The sequence below is a fragment of the Malus domestica genome, chromosome 14 (genome assembly GCF_042453785.1).
Source record: "Malus domestica chromosome 14, GDT2T_hap1".
In the NCBI taxonomy this organism is placed as follows: Eukaryota; Viridiplantae; Streptophyta; class Magnoliopsida; order Rosales; family Rosaceae; genus Malus; species Malus domestica.
The window spans coordinates 26,348,395-26,355,687 of NC_091674.1; the positions used below are offsets into that span (position 1 = coordinate 26,348,395).

The 7,293-nt window shown below is 40.9% G+C and overlaps 1 long non-coding RNA gene across 1 annotated transcript; it reads right to left on the reverse strand.

The window, feature by feature from the left end:
* Window positions 1–5,355: 5,355 nt before the first annotated feature.
* On the reverse strand, window positions 5,356–7,293 carry LOC103424507 (uncharacterized). Its single transcript, XR_003768459.2, has 7 exons — window positions 7,181–7,293; window positions 6,868–6,930; window positions 6,709–6,742; window positions 6,554–6,618; window positions 6,344–6,398; window positions 6,012–6,106; window positions 5,356–5,696 (listed from the first exon to the last, which is right to left on the reverse strand). It is a non-coding gene; the product is annotated as an uncharacterized lncRNA (long non-coding RNA).

Here is a 7,293-nt window from a genome sequence, read left to right on the forward strand (position 1 = left end):
GGAATGAAGGTGATATAGCGGATGTCCAATTCCTTATAAATATCTGTTACAATGGAACTTGTGAATTGAAGCCCTTGTCGAAGATGATGGTGTGAGGGACGCCGAACCTACATATGATGCTTTTCATACGAAGGCTTTTATGGGCGCTCTGGTGATCTGGGAAAATGGTTTCGCCTCAATCCACTTGGTGAAGTAATCCATTATGACCATTAGATATTCTTTATTGCCCTTGGCTCGTTTGAAATGTCTGATGAGGTCGAGTTCTCATTGCATGAAGGGTCATACACTAGCCATCAGATTCATATATTCCGCCAGCTAATAAGTCATTGGAATGAATCTTTGACACTTTTGACATGTTAACGCACAGTCTCTCGAGTCCCTGACCATCGAGGGTCAATAATACTTGGTTGTGAAGGCTTTCTATGCTAATGTTTATCGAATGAAATGATTGCCACAAACCTCAACGTGGATATCCATCAGGATGTTCAGTCCTTGCTCTAGAGTGACGCATAGTAGGTCAGGGACTGTATAAGAGCGACGATATAGTTTGTCCTGTAAGATAACGTGCCAGGATGCTTTCTGGATGACCTTTCTTACCAGTTCGCGATCATCTGGGAGGGTGCCGTGCCTAATATAGGCCAGTATTTTGTCCTTCCAATTATCTCGTTCATCAATCGTTGCACTCTGCTCTGGGCATGCTTTGTAATGCTAGGTGACTCCAGATATTCGAAGGGGTACTGCATCAGAGTCGATGGTCAACAGATAATCCCAAGTTGGCCAGTGCATCTGCATGGCAATTCTTATTGAATGGGAGTTGATAAATGTCATACTTAGTGAATTTGTTCAACAGCTCATTGGCTTTCTCCAGATATAACGCTATGATCGGGTTATGAGTGGTGTATTCACCCATGACCTGATTTGCTACCAGAACGGAGTCATGGTAAATGAATAACTCGTTTAGTCCGCTAGTAGGGCCTTATATTTGGCCTCGTAATAGCTAACCCGGAAACCTAGCTTCAATGCTTGCTTCATCACGGAACCATCTAAAGTGAATATCACCAGTCCTGCTCATGCTTCGTTTAGGTTTTTATAGACTTGCAGAGTAGGGCCCTTTATTTATGTGGACTTCTGTGGACTCCAGAGTCAACTCAATGATGAAATCCATGAGTGCTTGACTTTGATGGCAGTCTTTGGTTTTTACATTGGTATGTGTTATCCCAACTCAATGGCTCATTTGTTGACTCTGGTAGAACTGTCGGGGTCGTGTAGGATTAATCGAAATGTGAACTTCTTCATGATCATCATTCGAAATGCGTTGAAGCAAAGCCTCAGTTTTCTTATCGCCATGACCAGTGCCAGGATTAACTTCTCCATTTTTGGGTATCTTGTTTCTAGTCCAAAGATAGCCTTCGACACATAATATACTGGTTTTTGGCCCTTCAAGGTCTTTTCAGACTAGAGCTGCACTTACCACAACCTTAGATACTACCAAGTATAAATATAAATCATCCCTAAGGACAGGCTTTGAGAGAAGAAGAGGTGAGGACAAATATTCTTTAAGTTTAAGGAATGCTTGTTTACACTCCTCGTCCCATAATAGCTCCATGTTCATTTTTATAGCATAAAAAAATATTTGCACTTATCTGTTAACCTGGAGATAAATATGTTGAGTGATGCCACTCTTCTTATAAGGCTTTGAATCTCCTTCACTATCTTAGGGGACTACATATCGATGATTGCCTTTATTTGGTCAGGGTTGGCCTTGATCCTTCTCTACGTTACTAGATACCTCAAGAGCTTTCCGCTTTAGACGTCAAAAATGCATTTTTTCGGATTAAGCTTCATTTGATACTTAAAGCAGGTCGAATAACTCCACCAAATCTTCTAGGTGGTCAGCTTTCCTCTTACTTTTCACAACCATGTCGTCAACTTAAACTTCCATAGTATTCCTGATTTTTTTCTTTGAAAACTTGACTCACCAGCCTTGATAAGTAACTTCGACATTCTTCAATTCGAATGGCATTACCTTGTAATAGTAGGTGTCTTTATCCACTACAAAAAGGTATTTTCCATATCAGATTCGTCTATGTGAATATGGTTGTAACCACTGTATGCATCTAAGAAGCTAAGCCTTTCGTGGCCCGATGTGGCATCGACAAGTTGGTCAATCCGTGGGAGTGGGAAATTATCTTTCAGACAAGCCCTATTCAAATCATTAAAGTCTACACGGACTCGCCATCTTTCATTTTTTTTTTACTAGCACCATATTGGCCAACCATTCCAGATGATATACCTTCACTACGAAATCCGCAACGATAAGCTTGACAACTTCTGTCTCGATAAATTTGCCTCGATGCAGACCGTAATTTCACTTTTTTTGAATGACTGGTTTAAACTTCGGGTCTACATGTACTTTGTGACATATTACTTATGGATCAATCCCCGGCATATCGTCTGCCGAATAGGCAAAGACATCCCTATTATCTCACAGAACCCTTGTACAAAGCTTTCTCTTGCATCATGCTTGGCTTCGATCTTGGCCTTCCACTCCAGTCTATCCTGAGAATTATGTACTCAGTATCTCACCCACCTTAATTCCTTGATGTTTCTCAATAAACCCCCAGATTTTGATTACTATGCGAGGTTGGTGGTTGGAGTGGGCATCTTCGTCCGATTAAGCTTGCGGATGTGATTAAAACTTTAAAGCAACACAGGAACGAGCCCTGGCCTAGTCTCCCTTAATTCATTCCGGTCAGAATGGGATATCGAATTACTTGATGGTAGGTTGAGGGGACAACCCTCATAATGTGTATTTAGTTTCTCTTTAGGATTGCGTTGTGTGGGGATAGAACGCCGACGACATGCAAGTTGATCATGGGACTGTAGGGACCGACGACGACCAACAATTTAAGGGTTCCTAATATTTGGACAAATGTTCTTTCGAATGCCTTCAGGATTGATCGAGTCTTTGTGATGTCGTTGAGTAATCTCATGCGCTCCATGGTATCCTTGAAAACCATATTGACTTCGGCTTCACCATCAACTAAAATGCAACTCATCTCGTTGAGTAATCTCATGCGCTCCATGGTATCCTTGAAAACCATATTGACTTCGGCTTCACCATAAACTAAAATGCAACTCATCTTCGCATAAGCGGTCTGCAAAGTGACGACAAATGCATCATCATGCAGAGTGCACACTTGCTCGAAGTTGATCATGAGACTGGGGAATTACATATTAATGGAGGCCACCATCTTTGGCTTCTTACTGGCGATCTTTTGCTCAATTTGCTAAGTCCTCATGTATACTTGGGCCTCATAAATGCAATTGGTGTGGAGTGGGGACCTTTTTACACGTTTCTCATCTCCGTCATTTTTGTCTATTGGAGCCGCTCATTGGGCGTTGCCTTATCTTCCTTCATTTGCCTTCTCGGCTACAAACTCCTAGCAATAACCACGATCGAGCAAATCCTCAATGAACTCTTTGAGGTTTCTGCAGTTCCTCGTCGTGTGGCCGCATGCTTTGTGATAATTGCAATACTCCTTGGAGTTTGGGTTTGGGTTCACCATTGGGCTTGGTTTCTTGAAGAAGGGTTTATCTTTAATCTTGTTCAAGACATTGTTGAGGGAATAATTTAGTAGAGTGAAGGAGGACGAATCCCTATGGGGCTCCCTGCATGGTTCCATGCGGTTCGTGTGCCTTGGGTACCCGTTTTTACCTCCGCTACGCTTATACCGAGGCTCATTCGCCTTCTTGTTTGACGACCGTGGTACTGGGGAGAGACCAGACTTGGATGGTTTTTCATTTCATATGTACTCTTCATCCTAAACAACTATTTCTTTTGCTTTATCAAAGCACTCCGCGAGGGTGATGTACTGGTACTTGGATTTGTGGTGCTTGCAACTAAGCTCTAACTCGATAGAGAGTTCCTTCTTGAATGTGGTGACGACCATGCAATCATCAAGTCTGTTTACCTCCGCGTCCTTACTTTATATAGTCTATGAGGCTTTCGTCGTCCTTTTGACGAATCAGGAATTGGGTGTCCCGTCTCACCATTCACCCAATTATATACAAAAAAAAAAGCCTTTATGAACTCGTCACTTAGGGTTTTGAAGTCAGTGATCAATCCAGATGGGAGTCCGGCATACCACTTCATGGAATTTCCTTCAAGCGTGGCATGGAACATTTGCATATCGAGTCACTATGATTGTACCAAGCCATAACGTTCTGGTATGACATTATATGGCTCAAAGGGTTAGAGTCCTCTTTGAAGTACCTCACTATCAGCTATACGACTGTGTGTTTGTTTGGTGGTGCCTCCCAAGCTAAAGTGTTGGAGAGAGGATCGCCTTCGTAGCACGACTGTGTGTCGCCCTCTGACAGTGCCTTGGTCGGGCTATTGAAGTTAAAGTTCAACTGCCTTGGGTTAACAAGAAGGGCCTTAGTTTGACTCTGAGTGCCTCCACAGGGTCCCTCGCCCTTAGGGGGGTTTCCACAGTCGTAAGGGCATAGACAAAAGTTGAAAATGAAATCAAAGTTGGATCCCTCAAGGTGTTCAAATACCTAATCCCAGTGACCAGGATTATTGCAGTGTCGCGATCTGGGTAGATTCTAGTTGCAACAATTGCCTTTCAACATCATGGGCAAAGGATGCGTGGTTGCATCAGAGGTTCTCCAACTTTAAGTTGATCTTTTCGAGCATGCTTCAAATGGGGTCAAGTAATGTCTGCAACTGGAGGGAATGTGGAAGCAAGGCATTCTGTCGTCGACATAGTAGACGCGTGGTTAGCAGGTAAGGGCTCGACCATAGGGATGATGATTTCCACCTCAAGGAAACTAGGATTAGAGAAATTAGCCATGATGGAGTAACACTGTTTGCAGGGGAATATGAATGTAAACCCAACATTCCTCTAAGTGGCTAGGAATAAAGAAGGTTGATGATGATATCGTTCTAACATATGGATGTCACGTTGGAGAATAACCGTTTATCTCTTCTCCATCATGGGTGAGATAAGTGGCTGCGCATCTGACACTTCACGAATGCCGGAAGGTATTGTGCAATCTAATCCAGTTGCAATAGTGCAACCCGCGGGGAGAAATAAGAGAGAGAATTTTTTTTTAATTGTTAAATAAAAAATTAATAATTAATTAATTTTTTATTCTAATTGGCGAAGGGGTGGCAGTGGGACCCCGTTCCTGCCACGTCATCATTTAACAACCAAATTGACAGAAAATTTAACAGAGGTCTAACATTGCAACAAATTCATAAGTTGAGGTATGTCATTGCAATGTTGAGGTATGAGATTGTGATTCGACTCATAGTTGAGGTAGTTTTGTGTAATTTACCCTAGTAAATAACTAAGAGATCTTAAGACTAGTGAGATAATTGACATATGAACCCCTCATATGAGGGCTCTTTTGTTCTTTTTCAGATTACACAGAGAAATATGTATTGAATTCACAAAAACAACATACTACACAATCATGTAAATAGGAGAGTTACAAGGAAATAGCATGCTAGGATTTAACATTCTTACCAGGAAGGATCTCCTCGATTTACCAAAGCAGATGGAAGTTGGTAGACTAGTGGAGTCTGCATTCCGTTGTATGCACTTTCATGCTCTGATATAATTCACTCAAACTTGATTTTTGCGTATACTACTTCGAGCTGTTGATGCAAGCTTATTCCGCAAAAGCTATTCCAAAGAAAAGAACAGATCCACTCAATTAATTTACATATTAAAATCACAATAAAGTATCCAGTATTGCAGAAACAAGCATTCTAAAGGGAAGCAGAAGAATGACTGAGAGATGTCCTCTCAGTGAGAATCAATAGTAGCAGCGTGAGAAACAAGTATCCAGAGTCCTAATATCCATATATTGACACATCAAATGCCTACAAAAGACACTAATTTCACGCAAGCTCGTATGCATATCAAAATCTTGAGAGTGAAAACAATTCCACTATTTAACAGACAAACTAACTCTCACTATGCAGAAAACTATACTACCTGATGCTTTAGAGTAGCTAAGCTTTTTGTATGCATAGGAGATTGTGGGATTACTCCATTGGAAGTGGGATGCCGACAAGCCCACATAACATGACCTGGAAGCAAATAATCAGAATTAAAGGAGAACTTTCAAGATATACGAGTAGGTCAATTCTCTCTCTCAATTTAGCTGGTCCGGAAGCAGCTTACCAGAAAACCCAATCTACTTCCAAAACAATTTACAGAATGAAAGCAGTAAATACATAATTAAAACATAAACTCCTTATCAAAAGAAATAACACTACATCCCAATCCACCTCCAGAAAAAGCAGAGGAATAAGGTCATTAGTTACCATTAAAGCAGCTGTGTTCTCCTGAGTCCATACTTCGTTAACTGCTGCGTAAGTCCTGAAATTAAAAGGGGCAAACAGATATAATTCCCCCTACAATCTAGATGGTTGCCAATAACTAAACCTTAATGTTCTAAAACAACTTAGATATTGATTAAAACCATAACATTCGGTAATCGAAATGAAATTACACAAGTTTAAAACCCCAATTACCTGCTCCCGGCATAAGCTTTAGCAGTGTCACTTTCTGTATAAACCTTAAAAACTTGGGACATTAACTGCTTAAAAAATGGGAAAACGATGTCAGAAATTAATAAACCACCACAAACTTGAAACCAGCAGAAGAACCAAGAATTGCGGTTCCGGACCACTTGCCCGATTCTGTCCTATGCCAAAGTTGGGCTGAAAATTAAGAAAAACAAAGCAGGATTCGCAGATGTCAGAAATGCTTTCACCCAAAAGAAACACCAGAGAAAGATCAAAGATTTTTAGCCAGGAATCGAAAATCTTAAGGGGTTTTATTTGACCTTAGCAGCCAACATTTTGCTTCGCTTTTCAACTGCCAGAGCGGTCTGTCAATGATCCAATTTCTAGAAATATCGAGACAATTCCAATCAATTCAAGCTAACATTCAAAACAAAGCAACTTCCAGAAAAGGAACACTGAATTTGTGAAAAGTAAACCCTAATTTTTTTCAAAACGACTTCAAATTTGCACGAACGGTAAAATTCAAATTTCAAAACGCAGCCCTAATTGAATCGATCCTTCGAATAAATTCGATTTATAAAGAATTAAATGGAAACGATAATTTCTTGCATAGATTCGTCGAAGAAAGCGTACCTTCCGCGACGTCATCTGGAGTTGGAGATATCTCTTGCTTTTCTCGGTTTCTGATCTTCGGAGATGGAGAGGAATGAGAAAAGTCGACCGTTGCAATGGTCTTGTCTGATTCT